Here is a 25,402-nt window from a genome sequence, read left to right on the forward strand (position 1 = left end):
GTGCCGTAAATTCCCCCAGGTCTCTTTATTGATGCACTAACTACCAGAGTATTAAAAATGCCTGGAGCTTCTCAACCCCAAGTACTTTGCATTACATTTAAAAAATGCTGCCACATCGCAATTAACTGGTCAAAGTTGGCAACCTATTAATTTGGTTGAAATTGCTAACTCTTGACCAATTTCATATCACAGTGACATAAAGAATAGAACTATTTACCCTGATCAAAATGGTTAATTATATAATAATCCCAACATGAAGCCTATTCATGACCCTATTCATACACAAACTGCAACGGTCTTAAAAACTTAGGGAACCATTATTTGAAAAGTTATTTAATGTTTGCAAATTACTGCATAAATAACAAAATTTTTCATCATACAAGAATCATTTCCTTGAAGAATTTAATTCTTGAAGCATGCAGGTGTTAGTGTTCCCATGTTTCTGCTGCCCACGTCCTTCGAGATGGAAGTGGTCGTGTGTTTGGAAGGAGCTGCCTGAGCATCTTTGGTGAGTTTCCGCAGTGCATCTTGTAGACAGCACACGTTACTGCTACTGAGTATTGGTGGTGGAGGAAGTGGACGCTTGAAGTTTATTCAAACTTCCTACACACCAAGTTGTGTGCGCTTGATGTGATTGGAATAATGCTTTCTGAAATTGTGGAGGAAGCCTGAGTTTAAAAAATAATGTTTCAAATTCAATTATTCTTTGTTGAAGTGACCCACACCAGCAAAACAAAACATTGAAAATAGCAGAAGTCAGACATTTGTTCATTTCGAGTTTGCTGTATCCTTCAATAAGATCACAACTGATGAGAACATCCTCAACTCCACTTTCCTGCCCAAGCCCCAATTATCGTAGATTAACCAATGTTAAACAAAGTCTGTCCAATTCGGCCTTGAATATATTTAATGACCCAGCCTCCATTGTTCCTCATGGACAGAATTCCAAAGATCAACAACCCTGTGACTGAAGCAATTCTTCTTCATCCCCTTCATAAGCCCCTTATTTGGAAAATGTATTCCCTAGATTCTGGATTCTCCCATGAAAGAAAACATCCTCTCCGCAGCTACCAGGTCAATTCCTCTCAGAATCTTACATGTTTCAATAAGATCACCTCTCATTCTTCTAAACTCCAATTAGTATAGATCCAAACTGCTTAGTCTTCCCCGAGAAGTCAATCCCTTCATCTCAGGAATCACCCTGATGAAATCCCTCCAGTACAAGTAATTTTCTTTTTAAATAAGACCATAAATCTGCACAGTACACAATATCTGATATCAACAATGTCTTGTATAGTTGTAGTAAGACACCCTTACTTTTATACTCAATCCTCCTTGCAATAAATGCTCATGTTGCATTTGCCTAATTAGTTGCTGTACCTGTACGCCAACAGTTTGAAACGCATGTATGAAGATATCCAGATCTCTGTCCCACAACGATTGTGTCGTTTCACAGCTAAAATAACATTTTGCCCTTCTTTTTCCCTGCCAATTGAATAATCTCACATTTTTCCTCATTATGCTCCACCTGCCAAATTCTAGCCCATTCACTTAAACCACCTCTTTGCAAACTTTGTGCCCTCTCACGACCTTGTTTACCACTTATTTTTGTATGATCAGCAAGTGTGGTCACAATACACTTGATCCCTTCATTCAAGTCATTCATACAGATTGTAAATAGTGGAGATCTCAGTGACCCTCCACTCGTTAACAGCTTGAACGCATACATGAAAGTGACACTTTTATCCCAACTTTATTTCCGGTTAGTTAGCCAGTTCTCTGTCCTTGCTAATATCGCCTACTGGAATGACCTTTTATGATCCAAATTCAAACAGCAGCTCCCAACATGCACTTGTAGTGGAACTTTTGGAGTGAATGATTGACAATTCAGGCCATTACAGCAAACCTTGACAGAGTGCAATTTGAAATTAATGCTAGAAAGATTCTATGTGAGGGACACTAAATTAAAACAAGCTATGCAATTAAATGATGTGATAGCTACAGAAAAAAAATGAGATTTGGAAATAAGACAAAATGTTTGAAATAAACAACGAGAAGTTCTCAAGGAAGAAGAATGTTTCAATTATTCCTGTTACAATATTAACCTCTTAAAATTTCCTGTTTTCATATGCTTACCCTATGCTTCTGTCATTTTCAAATATTTGAGCTTAAGATGTCACCCCATAAAAAACTAACTAAAAAACCTGTACTGCCTTGAAAGCTGGATGCAAACTTTGAGTCCGAGGTGTAATGATAAAGGAAGGTCTGATTAACACAGTGAAAGTGAGCATGGCAAGAAAGCATTCAAAATAATAATAATCTGGATTTGCTTACCCCATTGTTTTACTTAGCTGAAGAAACAGAACTTAAAGAAATATTTGTGTGGAGCTTGTAAATGTAATGCATCAAAATGAAACCTATTCCTTCCAGTTTTGCCCTGGGTTATGACATTATTTTACACCTTTCCTGTCAGTGGAAGCTCTGACTTCATACCTCATGGTCATGTCATCAGCTGACTGGCTCTCTATGTGAAAACATCCAACTAAGCATTTCATGTTGGAAACTGCAGAACTGGGTACCACAATCAAGCAGCAGTTTATTTTTTTCAAACAAACTGCATGGCACTCACCAAAAAAAAAGAAACCATGGAGTTATCCTTAAAAATGTGTAATTTAATAAATGAAAATTTTTTCCATACCAAGTCTAATTCCATTCCTTGGCAATATTTATTGATTTGAAAATAATTAATACAGGAGAGAGAAAAGATATCCAAGGATTCATATTTGAATGAATAATAGAACGTGGATATCTTAAAAGTGATTACTAATGCAAGCTTTTGTACTCAGTCTATGAGCTCATGGTATTGGGGATAATATATTGGCATTAGATACAGTACTGACAAAACAACAGGAAACAGACTGTAGGAATAAATATGTCACTTTCAGATTGGCAAACTCTAACCGGTGGGATGCCACAGGGATCACTGCTGGGTCTTTATTTAGAATCTATATTAAATGACTTGGATGAAAGGACAGAGTAAATAGTATTGTCAGCAAATGCGGCTACAAAATTAGACGGTAAGCAAAATTGTAAGAAGGACAAAGAGATGGCGAAGGAACTACACTGGTTAATTAAGTGGGCAAGAATTTGGCAAATGCGAGTGCAGTGCCAGAAAATGTGAGTCTACCAACTTTGGTAGGAAAGATCTAAAAGCATGCAATTAATATTACTTAAATCAAGAGAGACTACAAAATGTGGAGGTGATGAAATAAAAAATTAGCTTGCAGGTACAGCAAAGAGAATGGTGGCCTCTATTACTGAATAGGTGGAGTATAAGAGTAGGGAAGTCTTGCTTCAGCTGTAGAGGGCATTAATGAAATCACACCCAGAGTACTATGTGCAATTTTGGTTTCCTTATTTAAGCAGAGATATTCTTGCATGGAGGCAATTCAGAGAAGGTTTACTAGATATCAGAATCAAGCAGATACCTTGCAATCTGTATGGTGCAATTGTTGACTGTTTTAACTCTACTAGAGCTGTAAAACAATTGGTTAACAATTCCAGAATCTATGTTCGGTTTCTTTAACTAAGTAATGCATTATTTTAAGGTAATCTGAAATATTATTTTGAATGCTGTTCATTTACTTCCAAAGCAGTGTCAGTCATTCCTTCCTTTACCATTACAATGCTGATTTTTTTTCCATTTGGAGCAAGATTAGATAACATTCTCATTTTTAAATGCAAATCTAAATTTTACAGCTTTAAAAGCAAAGGAAAATCTAGTTGTTCAGTATTCTGATATCCACTAAAGGTTGCAGGTTAATGTTAATCGTGCCAGAAAAAATTATTAAATGACAGTATTGCTTTCATCCTGAAATGAGTTTCCATGCTCCTCTTTGTGCCATCATGAATGCCACTTATTTTCACTCATGTAACATTATTCAATTTCACTACTTGCTCAGCTCATCTGCTGCTAAATCTCATTGATACCTTCATTACCTGAAGACTCAACCATCCTGGCTTCCTGAGTTTTACCTTCTGTTTGAACTGGAGATCAGCCAAATCTCTGTTGCCTGCAGGCCCTCTTTTCCAATCCTTTCACGGTTTTGCCCCAACCCATCTCTAAATCTCCTCAACCTCACTGTGTTCTGCTGACTCTGGCCTCTTGTGCATTACCAATTCTAATTGTGACACCACTAGTGAGTGTACCTCAGCAGGTTGGGCCCCCATGAAGCTCTGGAATTCTCTCCCTACATTTCTGCACCTCATTTTGCTTCTTGTAGACGGTGTTTAAGACCTCCAGGTAGACAAATTGGAGGCTGGAAGAACACAGCAAGCCATGCAGCATCTGGAGGAAAGGAGAAGCCAACATTTCCGGTATTACCCTTCTTCGGGACTGGAGAAGGGTCATCCCCGAAACGTTGACTTCTCCTTTGATCCAGATGCTGCCTGGCTTGCTCTGTTCTTCCAGCCTCCTGTTTGTCTACCTTAGATTCTGTAGTTGTTTTTTACTCTTTGAGACGTCCAGGATTTGGATACTTGACCCTACATATCCTACCGTGTCATACTTTGCAATGGCTCTAGGAAGCGTTTTGGACATACAACGTTGAAGGCCCTATGTAAATATGAATGAATACTTGTCGTTACTTAATCCACCTTTTTATGTGGATACCTTTGGTGTCAGACAGTACCTCACTAAATTTCATTACGGACTCAACATTTTCACTAAGGATTTAGAAAGAACGATGGTTGCTACCGAGAGCTTGATGACCAGAATCATTCACTTTTTCTTATCCAGGCAATCAGACCCTGCTGAGGTGAATCTGCCGGCAGCGATGACTCGATAGAAATGGAACTTTTCTCCCTAGTGAACTCTTCACTGCAATGCTGCATTCTCAAGTTCAGGTAGATCAAACATCGACAAAAATAGACATTTGCAGAGGCGTTCGAAATCAAGACCATCCAAATAAAGCAAAAAATCTGACCAGTGTTCAAACCAGTTAACTAATACAGACCAGAATTTGTACAGCTGATGTGGTATTTTTAAACATTTCATAGATAAACAAAGTGAAATATTTCAGCAACATATAATGGTGATTTAGTATAAAGTATATTGAAGAAAATAACAACTGTAGTTTTTCACTTCGGCCGTGGTTGCTAACTTAGCTTCGGAATATTATGCTGTCGTTAGTTTTAAAAAAAACAACGCTATTTCACTTCCCCACATTGCTTTAAGATATAGGCAGATCACAATAACTGAACTTTGCATCTGTATTCATTTGACATTCGAGCCAGAATCGTCTCCAGACAACTTAGATTTTGGAAATGGTCTTAACTCGCTAAAAGTATTTAATTCTTCACGGCTGTATGGATTAAACTTTCTTTTTAAATAAAGAGAGCATTGAATTGAGGTCGTGTATTACATACCATTCCCGTGATCAGAACCGGAGCTCTCGGCTTCAGCTGCCAGTTTGGATTTGGGTGGCTGGAGTTCACACTTTGCAAACCCTGTGCCCCCTCCCTCTGTGTGTGTTTGTGTGTGTTTGTCCGTCTGTCTCCCTGCTGCAACAACACTAACCCCAACGCCTCCAGAGTTCCCCGTGACTACACTCCCCCGCCCGTCCGCTCCGTGTCCCTGCACTTTCTATTCATTAATGTTCAGCTCTAAGTTTTGCAGCGTTGCCAAATGGGATATCTAGTCTGGCACAACCCGGTAGTGGAACCTGCACCGCAGACAGATAAACGGCAACTGTTTAAAAGCTCCTTTTTCAAACGTGTTATTTTTATTGGTGGGACTGTCAGTGAATTCCTGCTGAACAGATCGGAGAATGGAAACTCCCCACAAACAGCCCAAACTACTGCAACTCCGCTCACATACACTTTAAACCTTACATTTGTAGTTTACACGTCGCCCCGCTTCACCGTGCAATGAAATGATCTCGGTGATCTGCGATGTGATCCGCTGCTCCCAGCTCCTCGGAACTTTCGCTTCTTTCTTTCCTCCTTCCCCGAGTTTCTAATTGAAATCTCTGACGTGACGGATCTTTCGGCCCCTTCCCCCACCCACGACTGTCAATAAAGGGACAGGGCAAGTAGACTTGGCCAGCGCAACCCAGTTTTGAAAAAGTGACTTACATTTTAGCAACTGGGTGGCAACTTCTTAATTTGAACTCAAACTCTTGACGTTGTGCTGGCGTTTCTTCTTCTGGATGGCTCTTTTAAGAATGCGTTCACAGCCCCTACTGGCAGCCTCATTTATTGTCAGTGATTATCTCAGGCTACAGCGATCTTTCGACTACTTTGATGATCCATTCAGTCCTGAGTTAATTCCTAACTCACTTTCTACCGATTACAATTCTAGGGCATCTACTTCTACAACATTGCCTGCCTGTAACTCACCTCCACTACCTTTCACAAAAAAATCTTCATTCATACCTTTGTCACTTCAGGTTCACCTCGTCCAGTGTTCCTCTAACCAACAACCAATATTCCATCCTTCAGAAACTAATTCTCACGTGTGCAAAATTCTACCCTACACTAAGGATCAAATAGAGTCATACAGCACGGAAACAGGCCTTCGGTCCAACTTGTCCATGCCAACCAGATATCCTAAATTATTCTCACCCCATTTGCCAGCATTTGGCCCATATCCCTCTAAACACTTCCTACTCATATACCCATCCAGATGCCTTTTAAATGTTGTAATTATCCTTTTAAAATCATGCCTCTCTTGCCTTAAACCTATGCCCTCTAGTTTTGGACTCCCCCCATCCCAGGGAAAAGACCTTGGCTATTTAATCTATCCATGCCCATCATGATTTTATAAATCTGTATAAGGTCACCCTAGGCCTCCGATGCTCCAAAGAAATTTTCAAGACATAATCAGGTAGCTCATGACCAGAATTTCCCCAACGTTACTTTGGTGTAAATGGCCCTGATATTTTCTAATCAACCTGTTCAGAGATGTTACTACACACTCTGAGGCAGGTGAGGTTTGAAACTATGTATCCTGGCTCAGAGGTAGAGACAGTACAACTGCACAATAAGAGCCCCGCAGCTACCATGGTTAGTGAATGCTGAAATTGTAGTGATTGTAGGGAGGTCAGCCAGGTTAGACCGCACAGAATATGAGTTCCCTGATTGGGGCTGTTAACCTGGTGCAATCAGGGAACCCTGGCTGACAGATATAAACAGGAGTGTCAGAGGTTCTAGTCACTCTGACAGCTGACTCTGAGGGAGCTGGATCAGTGTCAAGGACTCTCTACATGTAAATAAAGAGTGATTTGGTGATGGGATACTGACCTCTGTGGAGTTATTTCAGAAGTAAAAACAGAAAATGCTGGAGAAACTCAGTCCAGAAGCATCTGTAGGAGGAGAAACAGAACAGTGATTTGATTTTGATTTTATTGTCACATGTACCAAAATACAGTGAAAAGCTTTGTTTATGAGCCGTACAGGCAGATCACAGCAAGCAAAGGATGTACAGATCAAAAAGACTTAGAGGCATACAGGTTACATTATTTGAGGCAAGAGTCCATTCAACAGTCTGGTAAAGGCCAGAAAGAAGCTGTTCCTGAACCTGCTTGTCCGTGTGTTCAAGATTCTATATCTTCTGCCTGACGGAAGAGGTTGTAAGAGGTCATTACCAGGGTGCGATGGGTCTTTGATGATGTTGGCAGCGAACTGTGTAAATGGAGTCCATGGATGGAAGGTTGGCTTCTGTGCACAACACCTTCTGTAGTTTCTTATGTTCCTGGGCAGAGTAGTTGCCGTACCAGGCCGTTATATACCCGGACAGTATGCTTTCAATGGTGCATCTGTAGAAGTTGGTGAGGGACCTTATGGACATGCCAAATTTCCTGAGCTGCCTGAAGAAGAAGAGATGTTGTTGTGCCTTTTCGACTGTCACATTTACATGGGAAGTCCAGGACAGGTTGTCGGTTATCATCACTCCAAGGAATTTGATGCTTTTCACTGTCTCAACCTCAGTTCCGTTGATGCAGATAGGAGTGTGTTCTCCTCCTTTCTGTCTGAAGTCGATGATCAGTTCTTTAGTTTTGCTGATATTGAGAGACAGATTGTTTTCATTGAACCATGTCACCAAGCCCTCTATCTCCCTTCTATATTTTGATTCATCGTTGTTAGATATCCATCCTACTACGGTGGTGACATCAGTGAACTTGTCAATGGCGTTCATTCAGAATTTGACAACACAGTTGTAGGTGTACAGGGAGTACAGTAGGGGACTGAGGACCCATCCTTGTGGGGGGCTCCAGTGTTGAATGTTATTGTGGAGGAGGTGCAGTTACCTATCCTCACTGATTGTGGTCTGTGGGACAGGAAGTTGAGGATCCAATTGCAGAGGGTGGAGCTGAGACCAAGGTCACGCAGTTTTGAGATAAGTCTGGAGGGGATCATGGTGTTGAAGGTAGAGCAGTAGCCAACGAGCAGAAGTCTGACGTAGGTGTCTTTGTTGTCCAGATGTTCCAGGGATGGTATTCTGCTCAAACTGAGCATAGAAAGCATTGAGCATGTCAGGGAGGGATATGTCAGGTTGGAAATTTCATCCTAGTTGTCAGAAAAGCAGACAGGTCCTCTAGTCCTCATCTCTCACACCCCCAACTGCCTAATTGGTAGAGGCACTTCTACCAAGCAGAGTTCAACAAAATAGCTCTCTCCTCACATCAAGGTTTTTCCATTGAATTAGTACTTTTGCAAACTGTGGTTCAATGCAATGTGTCTTTTTTCAGTGATACGGGTAGTTCTGCTTTAACGCGTGTTTCATTAACGAGAATTGGCTGTAACGCGATTGATGAATAGTGGACTGTGTTTGGATAATGAAACTTTCTGTTGTACAGGTATAACAATTTCGCTATAACACGATATTCAATGGCGATTTGCTGTAGCGCAAGGTCACACAAGAACGCAACTATCGTGTTATAGGAGAACTACCTGTACTCAAATTCTCTACTTCAAATGACATTCACAAATGTTCTTCGAAATCAAAACTGCTGTTCCTATGACTTATGAAACACAAGCAACTAAAATATGAATAATATGAACTTCAAACTTTTCATATCTCAATCTTATCTATACTTGGCTGAGATCTAATTGAAACTTTCAGAATACTGAATGGCCTGGACAAAGTGGATGTTGGGAAGATGCTTCCATTGGTAGGAGAGTTTAGGACCCAAGGGCACAGTCTTAAAGTAAAGGGAAGACCTTTTAGAACGGAGATAAGGAGAAACTACTTCATCCAGAGAGTGGTGAATCTATGGAATTTACTGCCACAGAAGGCTGTGGAGGCCAGATCATTGAGTACATTTAAGACTGAGATAGATAGGTTCTTGATTATCAAGGGGTTCGAGGGTTACGGGGAGAAAGCAGGAGAATGGGGCTGAGGAACTTATCAGCCATAATTGAATGGCGGAGCAGACTCGGTGGGGCGAATGGCCTAATTTCTGCTTCTATGTCTTATCGTCTTAAGATCTTATAGCATGGAAACAGACCCTTCAGTCTGACTCATCCATGCCAACCAAATATCCAAAACTGATCTAGTCCCATTTGCCAGCATTTGGCCCATATCCTTCTAAACCCTTCCTATTCATATACCCATCCATATGCCTTTTAAATGTTGTAATTGTACCAGCCTCCACCACTTCCTGTGGCAGCTTGTTTCATACACGCACCACTCTCTGCATGAAAATGTTAGCCCTCAGGTCAATTTTAAATTTTTCCCCTCTCACTTTAAACCTATGTACTCTAGTTTTTGACTCTCATACCCTGGGAAAAAGACCTTAGCTACATACCTTATCCATGCCCCTCATGATTTTATAAGCCTCTGTAAGGTCACCCCTCAGCCTCCAACGTTCCAGGGGAAAAAACCTCCAGCCTATTCAGCCTCTTGCTATAGCTCAAATCCTTCAGTCCTATCATTATACTTGTAAATCTTTTATGAACCCTTTCAAGTTGGAGCTGTCAGTTAATTTTATCATCCTTGCTGGCCTCCCGAAGATGCTAGTGTCTCTGCTGTTTATGGATCTTGGTAGTGTACATTGCTGCAGACAATACTAGAGTCCAGCAGTATGGACTAGAAGAAAATTGCTCTGACATGCCAATGGCTCAATGATTGTGCTTGTGTTGAATACTAGGAGAGTGGGTATGAAGGGTACATGGAGGGACAAGGATGGAGAATGGTGGGCATGGGAGATGTGGAGAAATGGAGAGGGCATGAGAGAGGCATACATGAGGAGTGAGGGCTTGAGGGCCTGTCAGTCATAATTACAGTTAGGCTCAAAATCCAGAAAAGAGAGATGGGCCTTTCAATTTGCTACCCTCCCCAGCTACCTAAACCCATTGCCACTTTGAAACTGCCTCCAGATATGGTGAAGCTCCCACCTCATTGGGGCATCCTTAATGAAGTCAGGGTTGCAGAGTCAGGAACTTTCTCAACTCATCTTTTCCATCTCCTTCATGAAAATCTGATCCATTAGTTTCTATCCACATAAGTAATAGTCCAACACGGACCTTTTTCAACCCATATGCAGCATATTTGCTACATTTATTACCTTTCTGCGAGTTATTTTGTTCAACCTAGCAATTTCATTACCTTTGCATCATCCATAGATTTGGCCACTGTACTTCTAACTTCTGATTTCTAACTGTAGGCCATTTATGAAGAAACTAAACAAAAGAAGTCCCAAGACAGGCTCCTGTCTGTAAATTCTACCAGACTGATGGTAATCACTGTACCACTGCTCTCTGGGTTTTACTAGTTGACAGATTAAGCACATATTTCTACCAATTCTTACTTTTTCTTACTTTCTGTATAATCTCTTTAGAGGAATTGTATTATCACATCAATTGCCTTTTCCCAAAATACCCAATATTCCAAGAAGCTCCACTTCAAAATACTGTATTAACTGTAAAACACCAAGATTGTGAAAGGCACCATGCAAATGAAAATCTTGTAAACCTTTCATTCTATACCCTCAACAAACCCTTTGTCATTATCTCAAAGAAAACATGTTTTTACGTGTGTTCTAGTCAAAACTCATTCTTTAATCAACACCAATAAAACACCTCAGTGGCCATTAACTCATTGCTACTTTTGGAGCCTTGCTGTATATGAATTGGCTACTTTTGTTTCCCTTTCTTTAAAAGGCAATGTTTCTGGTACCAGAAGTCTTGCTCCAGCAACTTTGTAAAGCATTAGCCAAAATTATCACCTGTAATTTTCACCTGGAATCTCTGGTGAGAGATTTAGAGGAGGTATTGGAGGAATGTCTCTAAATTAACATGTTTCCTGATTTATCACCTGCTGTTTTTTTAGATCAAATTTCCAAGCATGCTCTTCATGTCTGTGATAGAAGTTATGGTTTCAAAGCTTGCATTTTTTTCACACAGACCGTAATTGAAAAGGGAAACTGTAAAAGAGAAACAGAAAAAGAAAGCTGACCCTTCTAATTATGGGAAAATGTTCAGTTGTTGCAGATGTTTCTGCTTGGGGAACTTGGATTAGTGATGCACTACTTCTGGTTGGGGCTCAGTATAATTCGTAGAAGAAAATGATCTCCAATCTTTTGTGAGGAAATCCAAATTTTAAAGGATTTTGTGATATAGATTAATCACATCTGTGCTGAATAGACTTCCAAGTCAATTCAGAAGATCTATCTTGGTTATAGCTGCCATTTAACATTTATAGATTGTAATTCACTGCAATTTGTGGGTTTTTTTATATTCATTTGTTGGATGTGGGCATCGCTGGCTGGCCAGCATTTATTGCCTGGCCCTAGTTGCTCTTGAGAAGGTGGTGGTGAGCTGCCTTCTTGAACTGCTACAGTCCACCTGCTGAGGGTTGATTCTTGTTGCCACTAGGAAGAGAATTCCAGGATTTTGACCCTTGAAGGAATGGCAATATATTTCCACATCAGGCTGGTGAGTGGCTTGGAGGAGAATTTGAGGGTGATGGTGTTCATGTATCTGCTGCCCTTGTCCTTCTAAATGGAAGTGATTGTGTGTTTGAAAGGTCCTGTGTGAGGATCTTTGGTGAATTTTTTCAGTGTTTCTTATAGATAGCGCACGTTGCTGTAACTGAGCATCGGTGGTGGAGGGAATGGATGCTTGTGGATGTAATACCAATCAAGTGGGCTGCTTTGTCCTGGAAGGTTTCAAGCTTCTTTAGGGTTGCTGGAGCTGCATTCATCCAGGCAAGTGGGGACCATTCCATCTCACTCCTGACCTGTGCCTTGTAGCTGATGGACAGGCTTTGTCAGAAGTGAATTACTCACTGCAGAATTCCTAGCCACTGATCTGCTCTTGTAGCAACTACGTTTATGTGGTGAGCCCAGTTAAGTTTCTGGTCAAAGATAACCCCTCAGAATGTCAATAGTGAGGGATTCAGTGATGGTAACACCATTGAATGTCAAGGGGCAGTAGTTAGATTGTCTCTTATTAGTGATGGTCATAGCCTGGCATTTGTGTGGCGTGAGTGTTACTTGCCACTTGTCAGCCCAAGCCTGGTTATTGTCCAAATCTTGTTGCATTTGAACATGGACTGCTTCAGTATCTGAGGAGTTGTGAACATTATCCATCATCGGTGAACATCCCCATTTCTGACCTTATGATGGAGGGAAGGTCATTGATGAAGCAGGTGAAGATGGTTAGGCCTTAGACGTTACCCTTAGGTACTCCTGCAGAGATGTCCTGGAGCTGAGATTACTGATGTCCAACAACCACAACCATCTTCCTATGTGATAGGTATGACTCCAACCACTGGAGAGTTTGCCCCCTGATACCCATTGATTCCAGTTTTGCTAGGGCTTCTTGATGCCACACTCAGTCAAATGCAGCCTTGATGTCAAGGGCTGTCATTCTCACCTCACCTCTGGACTTCAGCTCTTTTGTCCATATATGAGCCAAGGCTGTAATGAGGTCAGGGGCTGAGTGGCCCTGGCGGAACCCAAACTGGGCGTACTGAGCAGGTTATTGCTGAGCAGGTGCTGCTTGATAACACTGTTGATGACACGTCCATCACTTTACTGATGATGGGGAGTAGACTGATGGCGCAATAATTGGCTGGGTTGGATTTGTCCTGCTTTTTGCGCACAGGACATATCTTGGCAATTTTCCACATTGTTGGGTAGATGCCAGTGTTGTGGCTGTATTGGAACAGCTTGGCTAGGGGAGTGGCAAGTTCTAGAGCACAAGTGTTCAGTATTATTGCCGGAATGTTATCAGGACCTGTACCCTGTGCAGTATCCAGTGTCCAACCATTCCTTGATGCCATGTGAATTGGTTGAAGACTGATATCTGTAATGCTGGGTACCACTGGAGGAGGCAGAGATGGATTATTAAACTGGCTCAAGATTGCTGCAAAAGCTTCAGCCTTATCTTTTGCACTGATGTGCTGGACTCTTCCATCATTGAGGATGGAGATATTTGTGGAGCTTCCTCCTCCTGTGAGTTGTTTAGTTGTCCATCACCATTCACAACTGGATGTGGCAGAAATGCAGAGCTTAGATCTGATCCGTTGGTTGTGGGAACGCTTAGCCAGGGTTGATCCCTGGCTTAATGGTAATGGTTGAGAGGGGGATATGCCAGGTCATGAGGTTACATATTGTGCTGGAATATAATTCTGCTGCTGCTGATGGCCCATAGCGCCTCATGGATGCCCAGTCTTGAGTTGCTAGATCTGTGCGAAGTCTGTCCCATTTAGCACAGTGACAGTGCCATCCAACATGATGGAGGTTATTCTCAATGTGACGGCGGTACTTCGTCTCCACAAGGACTGTGCGGTGGTCACTCTTACTGATACTGTCATGGACAGATGCAACTGCAGCTGGCAGATTAGTAAGGATGAGGTCAAGTATGTTTTTCCCTCTTGTTGGTTCCCTCACCACCTGACGCAGACCCAGTCTAGCAGTTATGTCCTTTAGGGCCCGACCAGCTCGATCAGTAGTACTGCTGCCGAGCCATTCTTGGTGGTGGACTTTGAAATCCCCCATCCAGAGTACATTTTGTGCCTTGCCATCGTCAGTGCTAAGTGTTGTTCAACATTGAGGAGTACCGATTCATCAGCTGAGGGAGGACGGTATGTGGTAATCAGCAGGACATTTCCTTGCCCATGTTTAACCTGGAGCCATGAGACTTTATTGGGCCCAAAGTAAATGTTGAGGACTCCCACAGCAACTCCCTCCAGACGGTATACCAGTGTGCCGCCACCTCTGCTGGTCTGTCCTGCCAGTGGGATCAGCAGGGATGCTGATGGTGGTGTCTGGGATATTGTCTGTAAGGTATGATTCTGTGAGTATGACTATGTCAGGCTGTTGCTCAACTAGTCTGTGAGATAGCTCTCCCAGTTTTGGCACTAACACCCAGATGTTAATGAGGGGGACTTTACAGGGTCAGCAGGGCTGTTTCTGCTGTTGTTAATTCCATTGCCTGGGTTGATGCCAAGCGACCCATCCAGTTTCATTTTTTTGATGAGATTTTGTACAACTGATTGGTACAACCAAATGGCCATTTCAAAGGGCAGTTTAAGAGTCAACCACAATGCTGTGGGTCTGCAGTACCATGATGGGTTTTTCCGAACAATCAGCAATTCATGGTCATCAGTAGATTCTTAATTCCACCATCTGCCATGGCAGGATTGGAACCTGGGACCCCAGAACATTAGTTGAGTTTCTGGATTAACAGTCTAGCAATAATACCACTAGGTCATCACCTCCCCTAATGTTGATTCTAGGTTTTTAGATTGATTGTATTTAGTGTTTTCTCGGTTTGACTCTTACATAATAAGACTTGTTTTGTTTTAAAGTGTGGAATCTTCTAGCTTCATTCTTTCAGTACATAACTTGAAATAATATTGAAAGATTAGTCAAAAAGTAAAAGGAAGCATATGTAGGATTTAGGAAAGTGAAATCAGATAAGGCCCTTGAAGAATGTAAAGGAAACAGAAAATAATTTCCACAAGGAATTAGGAGGGCTGAAAAGGGCCATGAAATGTCTTAGTAAGTAGGAATAAGAAGAATCCCAAGGCAATTTATACGTATATTAAGAGCAAGAGGGTAATTAGGGAAAGTGTAGGCCCACTCAAGGACAAAGGATAAAGGAAGGAACTTATGCGTGGAGCCGCAGGAAGTGGGCAGGTCCTTAATGACTACTTTGCATTGGTATTCAGCAAGGAGAAGGACATGGATTATGCTGAGATTAGGGAGGGGAATGTTGATATTCTAGGACACATCAATATTAAGAAGGAGCAAGTGTTGGGTATCTTGAAAAATATTGAAGTAGATAAGATCCCAGGGCCTGATGGAATCTATCCCAGGTTATTGAGGGAGGCAACGGAGGAGATTGTAGGGACCTTGACAGAGATCTTTGTACCTTGTCTAGCCACAGGCAAGGTGTCAAAACACTGGGGATTGTTTAAGAAGGGTTTAAGGATAATCCAGGAAGATAGGCAAGTGAGCCTTACATCAGTGTAAGGAAATTACTAGGAAGAATCCTAAGGACAGGATTTACCTGCATTTGGAAAAGGATGGACTTATTAGGGAAAGTCAGCATGGCTTTGCATGGGGGAGGTTCTGTCTCAAAAATTTGATTGAGTTTTTTTGAGGGAGTGATGAAAATGATTGCTGAGGGTAAGGCAGTGGATATTGTGTACATGGACTTTGTTAAGGAGTTTGACACAGTCTCTAATGATAGGCTGGTCCAAAAGACTAAGTCACATGGAATCGACAATGAGTTGATAAACTGGATACAAAATCGGTTTGGTCATAGAGAAGACAGAGGGTATTTATGGAGTTGTTCTCAAGGGTCAGAGCGGGGCCTCTGTTGTTTGTAATATATGATTCGGATGAAAATGTAAATGATCTGATTAGTGTATTTGGAGATGACACAAAAATTGGTGGAGCTGTGGATAGTGAGGAAAATTTTCAAAGGATACAGCAGGAACAAGATCAGTTGGAAAATTAAGTGGAGAAATGGTAGATGGAGTTTAATCTGGATAAGCATGAAGTGATTCATTTTGGGAGGTCAAATGCAGGAAAAGAGGTAACAAGAAAATATACAATAAACGGTGGGACCCTTAGGAGCATTGATATACAGAGGGATCTTGGGGTGTGAGTCCATAGCTCCCTGAAAGTGGCAACACAAGTGGATAAGGAGGTCGGGGCATTGAGTATAAAAGTTGGCACGTCATGTTACAGCTGTATAAAACTTTAGTCAGACCACATTCGGAGTATTGTATGCAGTTCTGGTTGCTACTCTATAGGATATAGAGGCTACGGAGAGGGTGCCAAAGAGGTTTTCCAGGATGTTGCCTGGATTGGAGTATATTAACTATTGGGAGGGTTGGACAAATTTGGATTATTTTTGCTATAGTGTTGATGATTGGGGTGGGGGGGTGCGGTGGTTATGAATCACCCAAGGCTTGGCTGGAATGGGCACTAAGCCGTGGGCCTTAGCTGGTGGGTTGGTGGGGTTGGGGGTGGTGGTGGTGGTGTAGATGGCGGTGGATCCTGTTGCTGCGGAGTGATTTGGGGGAGGAGGTTTGCAACGACGGGCTTGTTTTAGATGAACATTGGTATATAGGATCAGGAGTAGGTCATTTCACCCATCGAATCTGCTCAATTAGATCAGTTACCTCATTGCCATTTTCCTGAACTATTTCCAAATCCCTTGAGTATCCAGAAATCGATCAACTGCTCTAATGTACATGCTCAATGATTGAGTTTCCACAACTCTCTGGGGCAGAAAATTCTAAAGATATATCACCCCCTGACAAAAGAAATTCCTTTTGAAGTCAGTATCACTTATCCTGAGATTACATCCTTTGATTTTAGCCTCACCAGTAAAGAGAAACATCTGATCTACTTCCACAATGTTATGCTCTGCAAGAATTTTGTAAATATCAGAGATTGCCCCTCATTCTTCAAAACTCTAGGGAGTACAGATCCGTTTTCCTCAATCTCTTCTCCTAGGACAATCCCATCACATAATCGTAGAATCCCTACAGTGTGGAAGCAGGCCATTCAGCCCACACTGTCCCTCTGAAGAGTATCCCACCCAGATCACCCCCGTACTCTTTAACCCTGCATTTCCAACAGCTAATACACCTAGCCTGCACATCCCTGACGCTATGGCAATTTAACATGATCAATCCATCTAACCTGTACATCTTTGGATTCTGAGGAAACCCACACAGACACAGGGAGCATGTGCAAGCTCCGTGCAGATAGTTGCCCAAGGGCTGGAATTCAACCCAGATCCCTGGCACTGTGAGGCAGCAGTGCTAACCACTGAGCCACAGGAATTAATCTGGTGAATCTTTTTTCCATTCCCTCTATGGCAAATATATACCACCTTAGATAAGCCAACCAAAACTGTGCACAGTTCTCCAGGTGAAGTCTGACCAAGGCTTTATGCAATTACAGCAAGACGTCTGTATTCAGCTCCTTTGCAATGAAGCCCAACATATCATTTGCTTTCCTTATTGCTCACTGCACTTGCAAGCTAACCTTTAGTGACCCATAAGTTAGGTGACCCAGTCTCTTTTGATACCTGCATTTCCCAACCTCTCACCATTCAAGAAATATTTTAGCTTTCTCAATTTTTATATCAAAATGAAAGCTTCACACTTATTCCACATTACATTCCATCTATCATGTTCTAATGCATTCACTTAGCCTGTCCAAGTCTTCTTGAAGCCTCCTTGCATCATACACACATCCATCCGGTTTGGTTTTGTCAGTAAATTTGCAAATATTACAATTGGTGTCCACATCCAAATTATTTATATGGACTGTGAACAGCTGTGGACTAACTTTGATCCTTGCAGCACTCCACAAGTAAGATCTGGCCATGCTGAGAATTATGGATTTTTTCCTAATCTCTGCTTTCTGTCTGTTATTCAGTTCAATCCATACTAGTATATTTTTTCCAAATCCTGTGTGCTCTAATTTTATTTCCTAACTTCCTGTGTAGGACCTTCTGGGACTGTAGTTCTTCACTCTTTCTTCTCCATTCTTAAATAGTGGGATTAGATTTTCTATTTTTCGCTCTGCAGGAACCTCTCCAAAATCTATAGAAATTTGAAAGATAACCACCATTTGCATCCACTCTCTCTCTATCAATCTAACTCCTTTGTTACTCTAGGGTGAAGATCATTTGGTCCAGGGGATTTATGAAATTTCAATCCAGTTAAATTTTCAAGTATTATGTCTTCACTAATACTAATGTTTCTGAGAGATTTTCTGTATCCAGGCAGCATCCTGGTAAACCTCCTCTGCACCCTCTCCAAAGCCTCCACATCCTTCCTGTAATGTGGCAACCAGAATTGAATGCAATACTCTCACTGTGGTCTAACTAAAGTCTTATAAAGCTGCAACATGACATCCTGGCTCATTTCATTTCGTTTGTCTGTATTTCATAGGAATGATGGGGAGAAACAGGCTGATTGCAACAAGTTTGTGGCCGTGAAGCCAAAAGAATAATGTTCATTTGAAATTTTACATGGGAAAATGCTTGGAATTCATACAATTTGGTTTCATTTGTCAGATTTTCAAATGAAAACTCTTAGTTCATCATCTACTAAATTTGAATCATTCAAGCTGTGTTAGTTCAGCTTCATTCAAGGTGAAGGATGGCACAGTGACTCAGTGGTCAGCACTGCTGCCTCACAGCACCAGGGACATGGGTTTGATTCCACCCTCAGGTAACTGTGTGGAATTTGCACATTCTCTTCATGTCTGCGTGGGTTTCTTCCAGGTGCTCCAGTTTCCTCCCACCTGACTGGCCATGCTAAATTGCCCATAATGTGCAAGCTAGGTGGATTAGCCATGGGAAAGGCAGGATTACGGGGGGGGGTGGGTCTGGGTGGGATGCTCTTCAGAAGGGAATGTGGACTTAATGGGCCAAATGGCCTGGTTCCACACTGTAGTAATTCCATGATCCCAACATTTGACACAATTTCCCAAAATTGTGTTCGTAAAGATGGATGATTCAGACTTCTTGACAATAGTAGCACATACACAATGACGAAAAGTCCGAAGAGCTTGGCTCATTTTAATATAGGATCAAAGAACCACAATAAATGATCCTTTGGTCTATCTAATCTATGTCTCATTGAAGTGTGTGTTAACATGCGAGGTGGTGCATTAGCTTGGAAAAATCATTGGAATGAGAACTATATGTGAATTTAGTAATTCATTATCTGTTTTTTGCTTAATGCTGCAGGATTTATTTGTTTGTTTTCACCTAATTGAACCTGCGTAAGTCAGCATCCCATGTTTGTCAGCATTCACTTTAAGCAGAATTATTAAGGGGGAAAGAAATTTGAAATTAGCAGAGTAAAATCCATAAATGTTGAAGAGTGTCAACTCATTGCAATGAATTTTTAAAAGGTTTGTAAATATGAGACATTTCCACAATTTACCTTATGCCAAGTTAGTTTACATTTTCATTTTGGAAATTGGGAATGGGGGATTTATTTCCAATAGTTAATGAAAGCATATTACTTTTAGATTTCACATTAAAAAGATTTCATAACACAAGTGTGCACCATTCTTCAGTAAATGTGCCATCTTATCAACTGAATGAAGAGAATCTCAAAAAAGTCAACACAACGACAGAAAGTAATGTTACTATATGACTGCATCACCAAATAATGGAGTTAGTGAGAATGAGAAAGGAGCACTGGAAGCCAAAAGATACCCCTTGAAGATCAAGAAGTAGTCCTGAAGAAGCTCTCACAAAGATCCTTCAAAAATATTACTTTGACCTCTGATAGCCATAGTTTTGCCGTGTTTCTTGATGTCAACACATCACCAACTACATGGTAGTGTTGAATACTTCTTTAGTGCTAAGAAACAGATAAGGCCGGGTTGACCCACATTGCAGAAGACGAGTAGATTGAGCAGCATAATCTAGATATCAGGAGTCATTTGCTTCCAGCAACTTCTCACACATGGTCACTGTCAAGCACTTTCTTCCACCAGGTTAGCTATTGAGGAAAAGCGAAAAAAAACCCAGCAGATTTAAGCCGTCAACTACTACACAGAGTTACTCAAAGGACAAAGGAGCTGGTACTAGCTTTAGAGAATTTTTAAAAATGTAACAAAAGGAGCAGGAGGAGGATATTCAGCCCATTGAGCCATTTATATGATCATGACTGATAATCCAACTCAGCACTCTGTTATAAAACAAGACTGGGTGACTGCTTTGCAGAACACCTATACTCTGTAAAAATTAACCAGTTGTCTGCCACTTCAACACACCACCTTGTTCCCATTCAAATTCAAGATTGAATTTAACAATTTCAGAATGTGAAGACCATCCTCCATATTCATTACCCAGCCTCTACCCCCAGGTCCTCTTTTGTATGGGTTGCTCCCAGCACAGCTAAATCATTTTCAAACACTTACACTTTTTGACAGCACCTTACTCAGCATTTACCTCCCTCTCAACTCATCATCAGCAAACCCTTTATCTGCCTCTCCTTTCTTTCTTGGCATCATCTCTATATATTCTGTTCACTCCTTCCCAACCCCAACCCTGTCATCAGAATAATTACCATCTGTTCCCAGCTACTTTCAGTTCTGAGTTGAAACATTAAGTCTACTTTTCTATCTCTGCAGACATTGTCAAACCTGCTGAGTTTCTCCAGCATTTTCTGTTTTTGTTTCAGTCCCCTGTTCCTCCTTTCTCCCATACCCTTTGATCCCTTTAGCCCCAAGAACTATATCTATCTCCTTCTTGAAAGTATTCAATGTTTTGGCCTCAACCATTTTCTATGGTAGAGAATTCCACAGGCTCACCACTCTCTGGGTGAAGAGATTTCTCCCATTTTTAGTTCTAAATAGCCCATTCCATATCCTTAGAACTTGACTAATAGTAATAGCCCAGATCTTGCTGTTTACTTCGACTGTGACATTTCGACTTCTGTTCCCAGTTGAAGCATCAGTGCAAACATCATTGCAGAAGATTGTCAGGCAGAAGTAAAGATGCAGGAAGACAGGATACACATTTTGTGACATCAGCTGCCATGTTCAGATAAGCTTGTCAAGATCTAAGTCATTCAGTAAGTGAGTAGATTAGTGAACAGATAAATAGATGCAGGTTAGTCAGCTGGTTGGAAGGTTAGCTGAGGTGGGTCAGGGAAGTAGTGGAATGGTCAGAGCAGAGTGGTGCAATGGTTGTGCCTCTCAGTTCTGTTACACTTGCAAGTCAGAGTTACACCAAATATCAACCACCAGAATATTTAATATCTAAGGGCGGCATGGTGGCTCACTAGTTAGCACTGCTGCCTCACAGCATCAGGGACCCGGGTTCAATTCCACCCTTGCGTGACTGTCTGTGTGGAGCTTGCACATTCTCCCTGTGTCTGCGTGGGTTTCCTCCGGGTGCTCCGGTTTCCTCTCACAGTCCAAAGATGTGCAGATTAGGTGGATTAGCCATGTTAAATTGCCCAAAGTGTCCTGGGGTGTATGTTAAGTGGATTAGATATGGGAAAGGGTAGGGGGCTGAGTCTGAGTGGGATGCTTTTCGGAGGGGTGGTGTGGACTTGTTGGGCCGAATGGCCTGTTTCCACACTGTAGGGATTCTATGATTCTATGATTGAATATTTCAAGGATAAGTAAATCCTGCATAACTAACCCAAGTCTCTGACATGGAGCTTAGCATGGGAAATCTTCACCAAGAGCACTGGGAAGCGGAAATTCGTCCATTAGAAATTTAAACTTTTCAGGCAGTTTCCACACATGCATGCATGTCAGGACTTCTGTGGGTTCTGGATGCAAACCTCCCAATCTCCGATGATACAGAAACTCGAAAATTTGAACCAGTGTTACAACATTGCCAAAACATTGGCATCTCATTGACAATGTGGAAAATTGATCAGATATATCCCGTGTAGTGTGAATGTTACTTGCCCTTGTCAGTCCAAATCTGAATATTATCCAGGTCTTGTTGCATATGGATACAGACTGCTTCAGCATCTGTGGAGTTATGAATGTTGCCGAACATTGTACAATCATCAGTGAACATTGCCAATTATAACATTATAGGGAAGGAAAGTCATTGATGAAGCTGAAGGTGGTTGAGCCTAGGAATCTACCCAATGGACTACTACACTGATGTCCTATTGCTGCAATGATTGATTTCCAACATGCTTAAGCATCTTACTTAAAATGCCCATAAAGGTGAACTGACCCTTCGGTCTTCACAATCAGTAATACCGGTACTGCCCATTCCACGGACTATATTGGTTTGACGATTCTTTCACTTTTCAGCCTTCTGATTTCTGTCCCTACTTTTGCCTGTAAGGCAAATGGCACTGGGCAGACTTTGCAGAATCATGGAATTACTTCCTGGTCAATATACAAAGTGGCCATGGCACCTTTGATAGTCCCTAGACCTTCCTGAAAAAAGTGCCAGACATTTAATTAGGACTTCACTCAGGCAGCCATTACCTAACTGAAAAATGTTGAGCCAATCGAGGTGAATCCTTCACAACCAATTTCACCTCATCAGACTTGGGCCCAAGCCTTTTACTACAATCTGTGGTAACTAAACCAACTGTTTCTCAAACAAGGCCAGAACTGAAGTTGTACCCTTAATCTGCAAAGTTTCCCTGGTAGAGGTTCTCAGTCTAGCCGAGGTCTTTTGCAAACTCAAGCATTGGAGTTCATAACAAATTTTGTTCAAGTCTGGTTCTGCCATCACTGATACAGCCAAGTATCAACCTCCATTAGAATCAGGCGACCATTTAATTAGATGTTTATTTTGATTGGTTCTGATTTGGATGTCGCTAAGCAATTCAACTGTTCTAAGTCAAATGTAGGTGGACTTTCCAGGGCGTGCAGTCTCCTGGATACCGGCCTATGAGTTCTCTTACTCAGTTCAGGTCGGTCTCGAGCCCATATATGGAAGGCAACTACAACGGCTTGCTGGTCTGGATTCTGAAGAAAATGTTAACCATTTGGCAGAGACTTAGTTTTGTTTTAGGATTTTGCTGTGGGCTGATCGAGAGTCCCTCTATTCAGAATATGTCCTGAGTGAGGCTATGCAATTGATTTCACTGAAGTGTGTCCACCAAGTTCAGTCAGCCTGGTGAGAGTGTCCACTTCCATCGACATACCCTGTAGACTATACGTTCCACTTGCTGCATTTTCAAATCCCAGTTGTAGTGCCTGTTTGAAGTCCAGTTGGGCTTTAACTAGTAAGTGTTTTTGCATGGTTACATCATCAATCCCACATACCAAATGGTGTCTCAGCATCTCATTAAGGGTTAAACCAAAGTCACTTGCCTCTACCTGTCATCTTAACCTTATCAAAACACCCAATTTCATTTCCCCAGGTTCTCAAACTCCTGAGTAAATCCAATAGTGTCTCAGAATTAGAGGAGGCTTGGGATCATAATATTCCTCAAATAAATCCGTCAACTCTTGAAAGGTTTTGGTATCTGGTGCTTCAAGAAATGTAAGGCTCCTAATAACCAAAAGACCTGCGGGCCACAAGCTGTCAGGAAAATTACTCGTTGTTTTACATCTGTTCCAGTGTCATTTGCCTGGAAAAAGTAATGAATTCTTTCCACATACTGCGCCCAGCCTTTGACAGCAGGATTGAATGAGTCAAACTTCCCAAATAATGGCATGATACTAGAATTGCTTACCCCAACTTAAAGATGAGTGTTGCGAGCAAATTTCTTCAGTAGTATATTTTTTATCTCTTGTCACTACTAAATAACTCCACAGAGGCCGGTATTCAAGTCACCCTTAATTTACACATGGACAGTCCTTGATAATGATCCAGCTCCCTCAGAGCCAGCTCTCAGAGTGAACAGAACCTCTGACGCTCCTGTCAGCCAGGACTCCCTGATTAGACCAGATTAACAGCCCCAATCAGGGAACTCATATTCATTGAGGTCTATCTGGCTGACCTCATTGCCATCACTGCACTGTCCTTTTTAAAAAAAAGCCTACAAAAAAAGGCAGCATGGTGGTTAGTACTGCTGCCTCACAGCACCAGGGACCCGGGTTCAATTCCACCCTCGGGTGACTGTCTGTGTGGAGTTTGCACATGCTCCCCGTGTCTGCATGGGTTTCCTCCAGGTGTTCCAGTTTCCTCCCACAGTCCAAAGACATGCAGGCGAGGTGGATTGGCCATGCTAAATTGCCCGTAGTGTTCAGGGATGTGCAGCTTAGGTGGGTTATAGGGGGATAGGTCAAGGTGGGATGCTCCTAGGGTCGGTGTGGACTTTTTGGGCCGAAGGGCCTGTTTCCACACTGTACGGATTCTATGAAAATTAATATTTATCCCTGAATCACAAACAGCTTTGCGAGGGTTACTGATTCAGTTCACTGACCTGAACTCTGTTTTTGTCTCCACAGATGCTGCCAACCTTGTTGAATAATTAATTATGAACAGTTCCTTGATGTTGGCTTAAGCACTGTCTTTGATTGAGATGTCTTCAAAATTGGCACAATTCCCAGAGCAATCTTCCATGTCGCTGGTCTCTGATCAGACATCAGTAGTTTTCTTCTGTCTACTTTTGTTGAGATATATACAAGGGATATAGTGGGGCGTCCAGCAGCAGGTGGTGATGGTGAGTGAGGCTACTGAGCAGTGGAACTCAACCAGACATTTTCTGGTAGTCATGGTGTCTGTGTTGAGAAGAGACCTCGTGGAGAGGGGAAGAGACAAGCATAAGAATTCCTCAGCCAAATGGGAATTACTGGCTTAATACCGTGTAAATGCACTGTTTTCCTCATGTAACCTTAATTTCCCTTGAAATGTGTTAAGACTTGATGCCAGTCGAATAAAGAATCCCTGCTTCATTATATTCAGGAAGTCCATGTGCTTGAAACTCTTGTATTATTTCTGAGAACACAAAGGGAGACCTATTGTAGCTATGATGAGGGATGTCCAACCCCTACAAAGTAGAGACCTGGATGAGGAAACAGATGTCAATCAGCTCACACCCCTCAGCAAGATGCTCCTGGGAAAAAAAAGTGAATAACCATAAGTGTCCTTAAATCTGATGCTGTCATGGTCAGTGGATTGACTGGAGTAGACATCTCGAACTTGATTTCAAAGATGGATATTGGCATATACAGAGGAGGAAACTTGTTTCTACTCTCACCAAGATGATGATGACATTGGGTATTGTGACCTAATGAGCCATACAATTAACTAAAGATTCCTTACTGACAGATTCCACCCTATTTCTGGGAGGAAGCCCAGAAGATCTGCAGAAGTCTTTGGAGTAAAGTTTCACCTGAGGGTCAACAAATCCATATGTCTCCAGCCCTGAAGGGTGTTAGATTTTGGGCCTTCTAGTTGCGGTGTAGTCTACTGATATCTATGTTGCGTCCATGAGCTGAAGCTGTCTGAAATTCTTTTG

At 41.8% G+C, this 25,402-nt stretch overlaps 2 long non-coding RNA genes across 2 annotated transcripts in view; one reads left to right on the top strand and one right to left on the bottom strand.

Moving 5' to 3' along the window:
* The window catches only part of LOC125482903, a 32,219-nt gene extending 26,481 nt beyond the window's left edge, over nucleotides 1–5,738 (bottom strand). The window contains exon 1 of the long non-coding RNA XR_007261892.1: nucleotides 5,428–5,738. This is a non-coding gene — a long non-coding RNA (uncharacterized LOC125482903). The remainder of the gene's footprint in view (nucleotides 1–5,427) is intronic.
* LOC125482904 lies at nucleotides 384–24,945 on the top strand. Its single transcript, XR_007261893.1, has 3 exons — nucleotides 384–508; nucleotides 4,799–4,905; nucleotides 24,390–24,945. It is a non-coding gene; the product is annotated as an uncharacterized LOC125482904 (long non-coding RNA).
* Nucleotides 24,946–25,402: the final 457 nt, after the last annotated feature.

This window comes from Rhincodon typus, chromosome 4 (assembly GCF_021869965.1).
Source record: "Rhincodon typus isolate 14 chromosome 4, sRhiTyp1.1, whole genome shotgun sequence".
Taxonomy (NCBI): Eukaryota; Metazoa; Chordata; class Chondrichthyes; order Orectolobiformes; family Rhincodontidae; genus Rhincodon; species Rhincodon typus.